This window comes from Pezoporus flaviventris, unplaced genomic scaffold (genome assembly GCF_033815535.1).
Source record: "Pezoporus flaviventris isolate CSIRO_AGI_PZ_B2104156 unplaced genomic scaffold, CSIRO_AGI_Pfla_v1 ptg000045l, whole genome shotgun sequence".
Classification (NCBI taxonomy): Eukaryota; Metazoa; Chordata; class Aves; order Psittaciformes; family Psittacidae; genus Pezoporus; species Pezoporus flaviventris.
The window spans coordinates 27,506,183-27,522,977 of record NW_026892593.1 but is presented as its reverse complement, the minus strand read 5'-3'; the positions used below and the strand labels follow the sequence as shown (position 1 = coordinate 27,522,977).

Here is a 16,795-nt window from a genome sequence, read left to right as displayed (position 1 = left end):
GTGAAATAGCACTTCTTACCTATATTATGCCTGGCAAAATCTTGGAGCAGATTCTCCTGGAAGGCATGCTAAGGCACATGAAAATCAACAAGGTGCTTGGTGACATCCAGCATGGCTTCACTGAGGGGAAATCCTGCCTGACCAAGTTGGTGGCCTTCTATGATGGGGTAACAGAACTGATGGACAGGGGAAGAGCAGTTGATGTCATCTACCTGGACTTGTGCAAAGCGTTTGGCAGTGTCCCACACGACATCCTTGGAGCGACATCAATTTGATGGATGGACCACTCGGTGCATAAAGAACTGGCTGGATGGCCGCACACAAAGAGTTGTGGTCAATGGCTCAATGTCCGGCTGGAGACCAGTAACGAGTGGTGTCCCTCAGGGATCGGTGTTGGGACCGGTCTTGTTCAACATCTTCATCGCTGACATGGACAGTGGGATTGAGTGCGCCCTACAGCAAGTTTGCCGATGACACCAAGCTGTGTGGTTCGGTTGATACGCTGGAGGGAAGGAATGCCACCCAGAGGGACCTTGACATGCTTGTGAGGTGGGCTGATGCCAACCTCATGAAGTTTAACCATGCCAAGTGCAAGGTCCTACACCTGGGTGGGAGCAATCCCAGGCACAGCTACAGGTTGGGCAGAGAACAGATTCAGGGCAGCCCTGTGGAGAAGGACTTGGGGGTGTTGGTTGATGAGAAAATGAACATGAGCCAGCTTCAGTGTGCACTTGCAGCCCAGAAAGCCAACCGTATCCTGGGCTGCATCAAAAGGAGCGTGACCAGCAGGTTGAAGGAGGTGATCCTGCCCTCTATTCTGCTCTCCTGAGACCTCACTTGGAGTATTGTGTGCAGTTCTGGTGTCCTCAACATAAAAAGGACATGGAACTGTTGGAACAAGTCCAGAGAAGGGCCATGAGGATGATCAAGGGACTGGAGCACCTCCCGTATGAAGACAGTCTGAGAACGTTGGGGGTGTTCAGCCTGGAGAAGAGAAGGCTGCGTGGAGACCTCATAGCAGCCTTCCAGTATCTGAAGGGTGGGTATAGTGATGCTGGGGAGGGACTCTTCTTTAGGGACTGTAGTGATAGGACAAGGGGTAACGGGTTCAAACTTAAACAGGGGAAGTTTAGATTGGATATAAGGAGGAAATCCTTTCCTGTTAGGGTGGTGAGGCACTGGAATGGGTTGCCCAGGGAGGTTGTGAATGCTCCATCCCTGGCAGTGCTCAAGACCAGGTTGGATAAGGCCTTGGGTGAGATGGTTTAGTGTGAGGTGTCCCTGCCCATGGCAGGGGGGTTGGAACTAGATGATCTTAAGGTCCTTTCCAGCCCTAACTATTCTATGATTCTATGATTCCATGTACATGCAACATGGAGTGAACGATGAAGAAAAGTTCTAAGTAGGTACTTTAATTCTTGGCCAGAAAAATACAGTAATATTAAGAGCATATGGTGTTAAGGAGCCTTCTTACAGTTTCTGCTAATTATTCTTTCATCTGTTTGTAAGTGCTGCTGTGATTGGACTGTGCAATTAGTAATAATCATGATGCTTACAGCTGAACTTCTCAAGCACTTTCAGAGAGGCTTTCTACAAGTACTTCATTTTAATGGTGCTTGCACTGGGGTTTCTCTGACACTGCCAGTGGAACCTCATTAACCCGGGTAAGTGCAGCACGTTTCCAAAACCAAACAAACAGAAAATAAAGAGTAAGATAAATGCCTGAGAGTAGAGGCACAGTGAATCTGCTCATGAAGCAAACAAGCACGGGTTGAAGAGCCTGAAGTCTTCCCCCAGGCAGCTTGGGTTCCAGACCAACAGGCAGGGCACATCGGTGGTGTTCCCCAAACCCTGGGCAATTGCATCTGCTTCTCAGTAAGTGTTGTGCTTCAGGGGAGCGTGTGGTTCTGCCATGAACTCTGAACTCACCAACAGCAAGAAGTGTGCACGGGAAAAGTCCTGAATTGCAGAGGTGCCTGAGCTGCAAGAAGAGTAAGAGACGCTGCAACACAGGGGTGCTGCTTCTGTTCATTGAGGGTCTTAGAGTTTCAGGACAGTCTAATGTAGCTAGGCTACAGAGCATCTTAATCATTACGAAAGCACTATATATTGTCATCAGAACATCCACCTTCAAGAGTCGTTAAATATGTGCTCTTTCGAGACACTGTGCAGACAAAATAATCATGTTCCATAATCAACCACCTGCTGACCTGCTTTCTTGCCAAGTCCTACACACTACTTTGTCCATTATAAAAGTACGCATATCAGTGAGCACATTAACTTTATTTTCAGAAGCTATTAGTGAGAAATTACTTTTAAATACACTTTGTACAGTGTCTTAATTCTTTAGTTTCCATAGTTTTAATATAATTTTGTCCTCGCATGTCTCTACTTGAAAATAATTCTATTCTATATGTATATTAAATCTCTCTTGTATATTTCAATTGTATTGGGTAAATATGTATGTATATATAATACCAAGAACATCTTTTTTAATTGTCTATAACTGTGACATGAAATGAAGACCAGGTCCTGAAACACTTTACATGTATATACAAGTACTAGCAAACTCATAGAACCTTGTAGCAAAATGGCATGCTTATATTTTGTTCAGGGGAGTTATGCACTCACTCATTGCAAGTGCTGCATTTTCCCTTTGATAATTTCTTTTAATTTCTCTTATTTTAAAAGAAAAATATTCACCTCCTTTTTATCATGCATGAACTGTCTATTGGCAACATGACGGGGTTATTACAATGTACTGGCTTCCTTAAGGAAGAGAGCTTTTTAATCCATGAATGTGTAACCACCAGCAATTACCTACTACAACATAGACCTACTTACATCTCAGATTGATACAGAAACAATGTTAATGGCATTTAGTGACAAAGGTGCTCTCAGCATAAAAAAGGATAAAACAGGAGAGATTAGTGTTGAAGCTCTGGGCTAAATGAGTTTATTGCACCCACCAGATTGCACCTAAGATTGTAAACAGTAAGCTATTTTCAAAATCAAACACCTGCTATTTTTATCTTTCAATCTATCTTTAAAGGTACAGATACGCTGTTTCTTTCTCCACCTTAGTATTGCTTTTCAACAAGCTACTTTGCCTGTCTTCAGACTGGGTAAAAGTCAATGTGAAATCAAAATACATTTTCTAGACACAAAATTAAACATGAAAACTCACTGCAGTCTTGGTCTAGAAAAGATAACTTCACGCCTCTGGGAAGCAGAGATTCTCAGGTTCTACCTACCAGGACTTCTAATATGTGAGCTTTTTCAAGAGACGCAACAATGACTTAGACCATCAGCTTCTCTAAATTTTCTAGAGATTTTTAATAGCAGAGCAGTTGCTTTTCTGTTCAGATAGATCAATTTATTGTCACTGTATTGTATCTACTATATATATGCTAATATTACTATTACATACTAAGCAAGTATCATGTTAATAAGGCAGGAAACATTCAACTCAGTAGAAACTGTGAAAACATTATTAAAGTCACTTCCTGATTTTGGACAAAACTGGAATTGTTTCCTCCTGAAGTGTTGCCTTTATAACACCTATGTGAGCAGCCTGTGCTCACAAGTACCCAAAGTTGGCAAAATGAAACTAAAAATTTCAATTAAAGATTGGATCGAAAGCCTCCAGTGAGCTCAAGACAGATACAGTAATTAAAAGCTGTTCTGCTTCACAGATAACCTTTTCACAACTCATATGCAATGCCTTTTGCAAGCAGCATTAATGCAGATTGCAGAGATTGTAAAGGAAAGTCTAGCATTTCTCTGCATGTGTTTCTGTGTGTAGAAAATAAAACTCAGGCAGCAATGAGGAAATGCTTGAAAGTCAATGAGAGAGTCTGATTCCAAAAAAAAAAAAAAAAAGCTAGAGAGAAATTTAATTCTGCTCTGGTAATCAGAACATAAAACGCATTTAACTGAACAAGAATGACCTTTATATTCTCAGCATGACTGAGCTATGCAGTATATTGCCATGGAAAAATGCAAAATTAGATGCTTTTTATCTTCTGTTAGCATCACCCTACCAAACAGCAGCATGGTCCGGGACACACACGGTGGAGCAATGCCAGCAATGGCCATCATGGGGCTGGGAGAGTATCAGGGAGTGCTTACTGTGCTGTACCAGTGACCAAGGAAGTACCAGGGAAGCAAACAGGCTTTTGCAGGGAAGAATCCAGATCTCAGCCAATTCAAAAGATTAAAGTTGTCATGAAATGTATATACCCAGATAAAATTGATTGCTGCTGCATATCCTTTCATCCTCCCTGACGCCAAAAATATAAGCAAGAAATACAGGAAACATGTATGGTAGTCCTGCTCTAAATTCTTTGCTGGGGACAAGTAGGACCAAGGTGCAGGCTGCTCTAGTTCACTTCCATAGCACTGAATAACGTGGATCAGTTCTCTGTTCCATGTTCACCTGCAGAACAAGTGACAAACAACACGTCTTGTGCTGGGCTGAGTTTAAAGGCACTGGGTAATCTTTAAAAGGCATCTTCAGAACACAAAACTAATGAAAAATCCTTCTCTCTTACCTTCAGCTGTGAATACACCCCAGTAGCTGACAAGGTTTCTAGACATTTGTTTTCCTGTTCACAAGTGATTCTATAATCAATTAAACATACCTTTTAAAGTGGTTTTGTTCAACTAGGCTGAACTAATGCTGATGTTGTCCTGACTGAAATCAAAGGTTTTCTACAAAATAAGTATTAAAAGGCAGAAGACATCTGTTCATATTTATTTGGTCATATTTTTATTTGGAAATAAATGCTCCTAAAATGTTTTATGATAATATTCCCCAGATAGCATGACATAAACAAATAAAGTTAAATAAGTTCATTCCATTTTGCTACAATAAGTCAACAATAAACTAAACAGCTAAGAGCCAAAGTCAACATCTACTATAACAAGAATGTTGCAATACTGGTTTCTCACAGATCTTTGTTTGGATTAAATCTGAGGCAATTAAATGCCCAACTGTTACGAGTTTGAACACGTTACTGATTGTTGTAACAATGCATTAGCCTACAAAACTGACTGGAAGGTAGCTTTCCTGTCCCATATCTCAGCTCTGAGATATTGCAGTGATGGACATCTTTGTGACAGACTAGATGAATACAAAGTAGACCATAGCCTGAAAGATTTGACTGCTTATGAATGTGCTCAGCAAAACAACTTTCTCATTTACTACTGTAAATCAGCACCGTTTCTTAAGAAAAAATTGTTAAAACAAAAACCTCTAAGTTGAAGAGATAAATTCTGCTGCAAATGTCCCAAAGCTGCTTTCTAAGGAAAGCCATCTTCATGCATCTGCTGTTCTCCATTTGTCTTTGTAATACCTTTATCTCACAAACTACCTTTTCACACTTACTAAGATATGATCTTACCTTTTTTAAATAAAAATGTTCAAATCTTCCTGGAAGTTTGGTTTTCTCTTCAATAGACATAAATGAATATATTCTAATATCAAAGTTTTTGTTTTCCACACCTCAGAAACACCTCACTTGACACAAAGCTATGACAAACAGTACCACAAGATAGCTAAAATAGCTCACCTTTGTACACTGCTTTCTTCAAAGGAAACCAGAGCTCTTTTAGTAGAACAAAACTTATGCCTAGACTGATTATGCAACTGGAGGAACCCTGGCAGAGGCAGGTGATGTGACTAAGTCCACCATCTGCCTTGCAGGGAAACGTAGCTTCTCTGCTCCTTAGGGATACATCTGAGTCTCAGGGCTGACAAGTCTACCCACAATGTGCCTGGGGCCCGTGATGGGATGTGCTGGCCCCTGCCCAGAGACCCACCACCTATATAGCGCCCAAGCTCTCTTTTCAGGCCTTCTCCCAGCTTACCACTTAGCAGCTTTATCCCTTCCTCTTCACATGACTCAGCACAGATGGACTTCCTCCAGCTGGGAAAGGTGAGCTTTACTCAGGGAGCACTGCAGTTCTCCACTTCTGCAGTCCAAGGTAAAATGCAGCCTAATGTCACAAAACGTCATAGTCAAGGTCTCAGCTACTGACCTAGCTAGAAAACTGATGTCCTCGCAAAGTACATCATGTGCTAGGGCAACGGGAACCTCGGATCTCTGGTTTCCCACCAGTCCGTCCAACACTGGTCAGAAGACCAACATTAGCATTCAGGCATCATTCCACCAGGCTTCTTGTGCAGCCTGTCTTACCTGATTTTGCTGGTCTCAAGGGCCTGGTGTGAACTAAAAACTGCAGGTGAGCAAATGAAGGTGAAATGTATAGCACCCTGCCTTCCTCTAAATTGCCACACAGCCTTTAAAGATTACTCACTATTTCTCAAAGAAAAAAGAATAGAAATACAAATATTCCTGGTAATGCACATTCATCCTTTAATACAAAAACAAGAAGAGGAAGATGGACTTTCCTGCTGCAAGGAAAGGGCTGACATTTTCTGTCAGGCAACCAAGAACAGGGTTGTAATGGTCAGTGCCATCTGCTGCACTGAATATTGCAGGGGATTCATAAAGGCACCACATCTCCCTCTTTGCTTTCATTAATGTCATTACTATTACCTAGATGCAATAACCCAAGTGGCTGTGGTGAAAAAGCTGTAAAATGCATATCATGTGGAAAGACTTAAAGCTATGCCAGAATTACAGTGTGTAAGCAGGCTTAATTATGAATTTTTCTGCATCTGTCGATTTCCATTATAGAGGCTTAACATTTCATTTCAATTATAGACTTACTTTACTCTTACCAATGTTACTACTTCAGGTTTAGACAATTGTGCTGATGCAGTTAAAAGGAAACCTGTAAAAATAGATATTGATTTCCTATAATGTTTTAGAACATTTTTTTAGTGGGGAAGCAACCAAAAACCCTGTGTTAGCAATAGAAAATGCTAACGCATTTTGTTCTTGAGTTGTAGAACTTTAAATTCTATGCGACTGCACCCCAGGTTCTGAAATGAATGTGAAAAAAAATCTCACTTTAGATGTCCCCACTGCCTAACAAAAGAAAAGTCAATTAGAGGGCATGCAAGTATTAATTATATTTTGCACTCTTTATCCTTGAAGAATTTTTATGATTTTTAAGAAATCTGTGGGGTTTTTCCAACTGCCAGGCTATAAAAGCAATTTTATGATCCTCCTCCTTTTTTAATTTTAGAGCTACAACATTTCATCATCTTATATGTAGTGCCTACAGAAACTACATTTTCCTTCTTTGAATTCATTGGAATCCAAATTTCACATTAGGTACAAGAAGCATAGCAGTATTTATATCCCATATAATGCTGATGCTGAACTCTGAAGGGCAGTGCTCTAATCTCTGTTTTTCAATTCCAGTTTAGTGATACTCGGCAATGATTTCTCAGAATAATGATTTATTTCTTTTTTTTTTTCCCCACATTGTTTGCTCTTTTCTCCTAAAAGTGCACTGAAACTGATTCGCAAGCTAATTTTTAAGAGTATATAGCATTGATTATGATGTATCACCGCATACCTTTTTTAAATAAACATTTATAAAGCATTTTTTGCTCAGAAAACAATATTTTGTGATCATCCATCTAGAAGTATCTACCAGTTTACAAATGGTCATTCCGGGGAGTAGTCCAAAACGCACTATTGTTGCACAGTAAATTGCAAACCTGAATGTAATATAAACATATAAAAATACAGACAGAATTGAATATGCTTACATATAAATACTTTAACATGTTTAAATACTAGAAAAGATGCAGAACAAATCATTTGACTGATTTGAATAAGCAATGCCCTTTTACATCAGACACATGGAGTTTGACAGAAAACAGCCACCCACAAGCAACCCCAGTGCTGAACTGGAGATCAAAAAAGATTTAGATTTGACCACACACTTTGCCAGAGATTTTCTACACGACTAAGGCAACCAATGCTGCCTCTGGGACTCAATGCAGGGAATGTAAGGGTCACTACTGAGCATGCATGCTGCACCATTGAAGACTTGCACAGAGCAAGAGAGAAAGAGATTTCCATCTTCTCAAGACAAGCAAGTAGCCACTTGGTCAGTCAAAGGTAGCATGAGGTGTTCTAACAGGAGGCAGCAGGTGTTTTAACAAAAAGAATTTGTGTCTCAAAGGAAGTGAAACAATGCTCATTTTAATTACAAAATGATCTAGACTTTCTCCTGTGAGTACACTGTTTTCTGCCGAGACCCTCTCAGCAGATGCACGCTCCTATGCAGGCAGTTCTCTCTCTCAAGTTCTAATCAAAGAAGTAAAGTCTGCAGAAAAAAAGTAAACTGACCAGTGACAGGTTTCTGATGCAGTCTCAGTATGTGCAGGTTAAGCATGGGTTTTGTTTTATTTCTTGTCTTCAATGAATATTTACAACTATGATGACTCTTTGGACACTGTGACTAAATCTCACAGAGCGCAAACAGGAATCCCAGAGGTTACAAAGCGTGTCTGCATTTCCAATGCACCAGACAAGTGGAGAACTGGTGCTGTGGGACCAAGAGGAAGTATATTCCAGTGACAAGCAAGTCAGCTGTCTAGCCTAAAATGAAATACAGAGGTACACTCTTAGACCTGCATATTTTCAGACTTGGTGGGAAATTATTGTTTCATAAGCTATACAGTTCTCAAATAGCACCTGTATATGCATCTGGATAGACACTTGTCTGATCCCCAAAAAGTGATACAATCATCTAATCAAGTCCTTTTATCAGTATTAGTATGTGTTGAATGCTGGTAATTATTCTCCCAGACCCAAAACAGCCTTAGGGTTAGGCAGTTGTACTTCTAACAGGTGACTGATTCTGGGGCACTTGCAATATTTTGCAGAATATTGTGCCCACTGTAACAAAAGCAGCTGACAAAACCCCAGCTCCATTAACTTCGCCCCAGGTTCCCAGTTGCCATACTACCTCTTTGCCCTCTTACCATGGGATGAAGTATACTAGCTGTTTCTAGGTATTAGAAAATAATACTAGCAAAATACTAGCTATTTCAACAAATCTGTTTCATAATGGCACAGCCAAAACAAGTGATATGGAATGAGTTTTCACTGGTTAAAACATTTTCAAGACCTATGTCAATTTTAGGCTGAAGTTTCTAGATACTGAAAACTTCCTTTGTGGAAAAAAAAAAGGTCGAGTTCCCTACTTTGATAGATGGGATTATATTTACAGAATTAAAAAGTGGAACTATAGTTATGTCTTCTTTTACCCATCTTCAAAACAGACTTTTTATATTTGACATCTTTTTACACAGCTGAAGAATTCAGAGGAACCCCATGAAAATGTAAGTATAAATGTCTGTTTCATGCTGATAGCTTCCACTAATGCACAAATTCCTGCAATGACAGTTCATTAATCTTAATTTGCTTTTCTAGAAATAGTGCATCATTCGTTTCATGTGTGCTATGTAATGGTATCAAATGGATTATTTACTACATGCAAACTGAAAGAGCAGAAATCCACAATATCAGTTAAATTGCCATATTCACTGTACTCACATATTAACCATATTCACATACTTAGTAGTAGCTTTGGAAAAAATGAATTTAAAACCATTTGGTAATATATTATTGCAAAAGTAACTATACCTTTACTAGAAATACATGGGATGGAGAAACTGCATTAACAATCAGTGAATTTTTTGACAAATTAACACTTTCATAGCAAATTTCTTTTGGAGCTAAATCAGATATATAATGAAACTAAATCTTCATTACTAAAAAAAGCCAGAGGCTGTGTAGGTTCCACGGTAGAACACATAAAAACACTCATGGTAAGTGCATTAAAAGCTAGTAAGGGAGGGGAATACCGTCATTGAAAACTGTTTTAATTTTTCCAAATATATGGGTTTTTTTTTATTCTGGCTTTGTTTTAAAATAATTATCAATATAATCATAAAAATAGTGTAGAGGAATATTCATTACTATTCTTTGTCTAGCATACGTACATCTCCTTATTTAGAGCAAATAACTTAAAACTGGCAGTTTACGTAGCTGCATATTCATTCAATACCACTAGAAGGTGCTCCTCTGTTGAAAGATAATTATTTCTGTCTGAATTGCTTCTCAAAGCTAATTTTCCTCTGATAACTGTGGTTCTGGCCAGCTGTTTACACAGACTGTAATTGCAACAACCGCCCCTGTTATACAACAGCAGGACCTTGTATGCCATAACCATTACCACAGCATGAGAATAACAGGTTTGTTATCGCTTCCTTTTTGCAAGGAAAGGAAATCGTGCTGGAGGTGACACATTGCAAAGAGCCACAGTTTCTGTAAGTTTAGGAATCATAGAATCATGGAAAAGACCTTTATGATCATCGAGTCCAACCGTAAACTTAACAGTGCCAAGTCCACCAAACCCATTCATGGAGTAACTTAGGGCAGAATGCACCCCTAGAGAGACATTGACATGGTTGTCTGAAGTCTGAAGGCAGGAGAATCCAGTATAAAAAAGCCGTAAGACAACCATACAAACATAAGCATATGATCAACACCAATTCTACACCAGCAGTTTCAGGCCATCAAACCACATCTGGAAATCCAAGGATCAATAATTCATATTTCATACACAAGCTTATATGAGCCTCAACCAAGCTAAGATTTAGTCTGATACCCAGAAATGCATTCTGCTAACCGCTGGGTACACAGACACTGCCTCTGTAAGCTCTTTGCATACGCAATAAAAACCTTAACTGAGAGCTGAAATAATGCAGTTTTTCTTAAAAATAAAAATCTTCAGCCTGCACAATTTCTGACGAGTTTTGTGTCATCTGGGATTGGGTAAGATTTTGGTGAGAAATGGGAAAGAAAAGGGGAAATGAGGATGGACTGACCACCTAAAGTGAGCTGACTCAGCTGTAAAATTTGGGCAAAGTCTAGAAGTGACCACTAATATCTGGGCATCCTTTGAGAGCCTACATTTCATCAGTTTCTCTAGCTCATCCAACAGTGACAAGAAGGGACATTTACACTGAAAGAGGGTAAAGAAAGTAAGTCAGCATGCAGTTCAAACTGTTTAAACCATTAAAATCTAAGGTTAACCCCCAGCAAGAAGCTTCCTGCTGGTAAGGAGACATACACACGGCCTTTCCTAAACTTCAGTATCACAAGGGAAGCCAGCAGAGTAAAATCCTCCATGGAAGCACTTTGCAAAAACTGTTGCAAGACACAAGCTAACTAACCTTAGAGGCCACTCAAATAGACTTTGATTCTTCACACAGATCTGAGTGATCAAAATTGAAATAACTAAAGAAGAAATGTTGTGGTGAACTGTTTGTATGAAAGCCTTTTCTGTGCACCTCAATATGCTAATTTGGCAGAAGGCTGCTCTCTGGAAAACCTGTTTGATGCTACTACAGAAAAGCATTCCACCTCTAAAGGTACATCTGTCCAACTTTCAGATGGGTGATAGTTTATATAGCTCAGGATGTAGGAGAAAGAGAAATAATAAAGACACGTCAACAGTATGGCTTTCAGGTCCAGAATGCTTTATGTGCAGCATGACAGTCCACTGCATTTTAATCTTCAAGCAGACAAAAAAGAACTTGCCATCCTCAGACACTAGTGTCTTACAAGGAACAGATGCAGAAAACAGTACATAGCGCTTGTTTCCTTGCGGTTATGGAATATTTTCTCAGTTTTGCTGCTAAGCATTTCCAGCCTTCCAGAGATTTTTCCCTCTCAGAGTAAGGAATTCAAATGTCTTCACTCATTTTGAAGTTGCATTTCTTTTATGAACACTTGTTAGACTACATTCAGTACATCTTATATGCCTTGAAAAATAACAGTAAATTTTGCCTCAAGGCATTCAGAATAGTCACAAAATACCCAGGCTCCTTGGGAGATCTAGTTATAAAAGTTCAATTTCAAATAGCATGAATTATTCAGGCACAAAATGAATAGTGCCTTTCATAGTGGCAAAGACACCTAAGAGACCCTGACACACTTAGGAATACACAAGTTCTTCCTGCTCTGAAGAAGCAGTCTTTGAAGGACTTCACCTTTTCATAATATAACACACAAGGAAACAGCTAGCACAGGCTTAACTTACTTCCCTCAACCAGACAAAATAGTGTAAGAAGGCTTTATGTCTTGTGAGGGATAAGGTTTGTAACTGAAAACGAACACTGGATAGATCTCAATGTAAGTAATGTGCAAATTCCTAAGTTTTTCTCTTTACTGTAATTGCATCAGCTGTCAATCCGATTTCCAGGGCGCTATCCACAGGAAAAGGTGAGTGAATAACCTGTGCTCTGCAGCAAATGGAGTAACTGCTTCAGGGGAAAAGTCCTGTCTGCAGTAGCTGATCTACCTGGAGGAACTTGTACAGTATCAGCGGAAACAGAAGAAATGCAAATGTATGAATTACTGCCAGAGGACACCATACCCAATCAGAAATTTGCAACATATGAAATATTTGCAACATCAGAAATATGACAACACCATGACACTTGAGACAAAAAGGATTTTGGCCCTCTGGAGTTCATGGGTGTTGGTAGAGTGCTGAGGGTAAGACTTTTTCAGGTATGTTGTGGACCAACCCTGTGCAGGCAGCACCGCTGCAGTGTACCCTCTTAGACCCCTTCAACTCTCAAGAGACCACTGATGCCTGCATTTCTTCTGGTGTGTGTCACTAGCATGGCAATCAGAAACACAGTCTCAAGAGAAGTTTGGGGTTTTATCTGCAGCCTCAGAGATGGAAATCTGTAGATATCCCTAAGACAGAGGTACTCCTTGAAAGTTTTACTCTTTGAATTTAGATAGGTCATACAGAAGTGACCTCTAATTTAGATAAACATTGTTCCGCCTTTGGCTGCCACAATGAGGAGGTGCATGGGAAGCAAGCATGGCCCCAAACCATTACTTCAAAGTAATCTAATCTTTACTCATATTGATATTTCATATCAAAAACATCAAGCAAAGTGGAAGGCATGCAGAAAGCTATGTTCCAAGACTTTACATTTCCATTTGCTATATGAAAATGACACAAAATTGAATGCTGTGTTAAGTCCTGAATTCCCCAGGTCAGGAACTCCACAGAAGCTCCACATAAAATGCTAATAATGCAAATGGCCAAACCCAACAAATTTCCCAATATCAGAAGTAGGATGAAGGAGTTGGTAAATTTGGGGGTTTGTGAGTATATGTGAAAATTTGAGAAGGATGTGCTTCTTAGTAACAGGCAGGCAGGAACAAAGACTACTGCTAACTACAACCTTTATTATTTGTCTTCAAAATGACTGTCAAAGGCATCTAAAAATAGACTTATTTTTGTCTGAATTCTAAGCAAATTGTTGGGGAACTATTGTGGGAGTTATCAGTACAATCCTATACCTTTATCTTGGCATCCACAGTGTGCCACTCTCAGATACTGAGCCAGAAGCATCACTGATTTAACCCATAAAGCTTATAATATTTTAATATCAAAAAAATCATAATACTAAATAGCTGATAATCACATCTAAACCAGGTATTTTGCTATAACTGAGTCAATGATCAATTTGAATATGCCAAAGATATTAATTTTACATCATTCCAGGTGATTGATATATACATCTATCAATGTGGCTAAGACAATGTGCAAATCATGAAAACATGGTTGTAGCTTGTCACTTTTCACTCCTGTCTTAGCAAATAATTTTTCTACCTCTTTATTTGGATATATAATCCAAGAAATCTTAAATTCCTGCTTTGCTGAGCATAAGGGATACTAGTTTAAACATGTTAAATGTTTCTGGATATTTATATCAAATAGGAAAACTATTCTAACTACCATTGTCATCATTAAAATATCATTACAGGCACTGTTACAATTACGATCTGCATTTTTACTTGGAAGTCTTGCTCCCAAACATCTATACAGTCACCTGTTCCTAGGCTGTGCTGCAGAGATTGGGCTGCTGCACACACAAGGTGAAAGTCAGTTCTAATGAGGACTTTATAATAGCACCAAGGAACCATGCCAGTGCTTGGCAATAACAAGTGGGGCTATTTGTGGATTACATGTTAAAGCATTCCTAAAAGGTAGGTATGTGGAATTGCCTCTGCTTCAGACTAAAAGGCAGGTGTCTCTGGAATGAAACATGGTAGGTGGATAAGAACATCTCACCTTACTTTGGATTGGAAAGGACCTTAAAGATCATCTAGTTCCAAACCCAAGGACATCTTCCACTAGACCAGGTTGCTCAAAGCCTCATCCATCCTGGCCTTGAACACTGCCAGGGATGGGGCTGCCATAGCTTCTCTGGGTAACCTGTTTCAGTGTCTCACCACCCTCATATTACACAACTTCTTCCTGATAACTAATCTAAGTCCTGTCACTACTTGTCCTTGTAAAAAGTCCCTCTCCATATTTCTTGTAGCCCCCCTTTAGGTACTGGAAGGCTGCTCTAAGGTCATCTCAGAGCCTTCTCCAGGCTGAACAATGCCAGCTCTCTCAGCCTGTCTTCATAGGAGAGGTGCTCCAGCCCTCAGCATCTTCATGTCCCTCCTCTGGACTCATATGAACAGGCCCACATCCTTCTTATGTTTGAGGGTCCAGAGCTGGATGCAGTACTGCAGGTATCAAATGCTATGCACAAGTTCAGGTAGATGACATTATCTGCTCTTCCCCTAACAACAAATGCTGTAACCCCATCATACAAGGCCACCAGATTTGTCAAGCATGAGATGGAAATTATAATGCTTTATCTGAACCAAGGTGGGAGAAAATTTGGATTAAAAGTCTTTTGTTTGTAAAAGCTTCACACAATCATTGCTTCCCACAATGAGCTACTCAACACTTACTGTTCATGTCCGAGTTCACCTTGCCCTGAGGCTCTGCTGCTAGGTCTACCCAGACGCCCAGTCTACCCTGGAAGACGACTTCCCCAGTAGGAGGCACCATGGAGAGTCTGAAAAAGCAAGAAAGTCTCTGCTGTCCCTGCCACCCCCTGGAAGAAGCTACTTAGTGGGGAAAAGAGTACTGCCCCTTCTCACAGAAATAAATAACAAAGCAGAAAAGTCAGTTTTCCAGCATCTGAAATGAGGTTATGCACTTCACCTGTCTCAGGCACCACATTTAGTAATATTGTGTTACTGGCCCACCTACCTTCTAGGGAACAATTACTGATCCCTCCTCCTCAAAAGTCACTTTGGTTAGTGAGTACATTTACATTTACATTTTTATTACTCTTCCTTCCCATGTGTAAAATATCTGTAAGAAATATATAAACCACACTTACTATTCCCTGAATAGCTCATAAATCCTTAAGACAGACTCACAGGCTGGCTTGGACTCCCAGCAGAATCACACAAAAAGAAATGTTGTCTGCTATGTCAAGGACCTTCATGTCATTCTGACAGCATAAGGGGACCTTTGAAAGGACACAGCATGACCAAGGGGATCACATTCTCCTTGGACTCTCAGTGGGGCACACTGTGAGGTGTTGCTCCACACTAACATCCTCTCTATCTCCTTGCTGCATGGAACAAGGATAGAAGAAACTTGCCCCTGCACTAACATGCACCTGCACTGTGCCCATCAGGCTGCTTCTGCTAGGAATAAGCTCACTTCTATTTCTGGAAATTGGGGAATGGAGACATATTATTCCTGTAAGTGGCAGGCATCATTCCAAACTCACTTCCAGCCTCAAATGGAAAGAAAAATCTGAAAGTCACATCAAAAAGATCAAAACACAGAGTTGACACATCAATATGAAGTAGCAGTGAACTTAATTTTACTTTTCAGTCACTGGATGCTAAATATTCCCCAGAGCCCTCCCATTATGGATAATCTGACACATGTAGCAATTCTCAGTCTCATGCTGCTGCTTGGGGAATGGGATATGCATTTCCAGTACAGTCAAAGCTTTCACTGAAGAGAGAATAATTTTTTTGTAGCTACTGCCTGTACCTCTTCAATTAAACTCTATAATTCACCACACAGAGGTAATATGGTACAAGACTGATTCCACAGCTGACACTAAGAGCAGAGAACAGCAGTATTCCCGTTGAGCCTGAAGAGAAGAAGCAGTAAGATGTTACAGCTCTTCTAAAAAAACAGGAGTAAAAGAAGAAATTAGGAGGACGTTGCATGCATTTCATTTATATTTGAAAGGTCATTTGTGGTCTCCCTCATGAATGATGTAAAGTTTATTTTAAACTGACATCTTAATTACTGGCAATGAGCCAGAGCTGGAATCTGATGAGCCTGCACTCACTCAGTAGCTGGCTGCGAGCTTTTCCCTTTTTATGTGTTTTGTTGATGATTCTGGCTCTCAGAAATGCTTGCTCACAGTCATTTGTGTTTTATTATTAGCAAACTGTTAGCTTGGCCCCTTGGCACACATTTTGTAGGACCAAAATAATCTTATTGTATTGCTTCAACATTTTACTGGAAACAAAAGAGGTGAATTGACTGTGAAGCTATCACAGTAGACCTTGAAAGCCTTCTACAGCATTAACTTGATATTGTTACTGAAATTCATGCTGAACAGGCTCTTGAAGAAAGTGGGTTTTTTTTGCCAGCCAGCACATTGGTTGTTTTCGATTAGGCTGAAGTCATCAACAGAAAAGAAATAGCAGGAATAAAGTTGCCGGGTATTAAGTGACAAATCCTATTGTAATGTAAGATTCAGAGCTGGCAACAGAAAAGAATATTCTCTATCAATCAGGTTAGAATTTTATGCAAGTATTACAATACATCCATCACTTGTTCCTGCAGATGCTGGCACAACTGTTCATATAACTACTATCAAACAAGAATGGGAAACAATCTGGCTCAAAACCAACCATACAGAAATCTTATCACATCTCTTGGGTTT

General features: G+C 39.8%; 1 protein-coding gene across 2 annotated transcripts in view; it reads right to left on the bottom strand.

The window, feature by feature from the left end:
• Positions 1-16,795, bottom strand: part of TMEM117 (transmembrane protein 117) — a 225,909-nt gene that overhangs the window by 200,425 nt on the left and 8,689 nt on the right. The window lies entirely within an intron of this gene.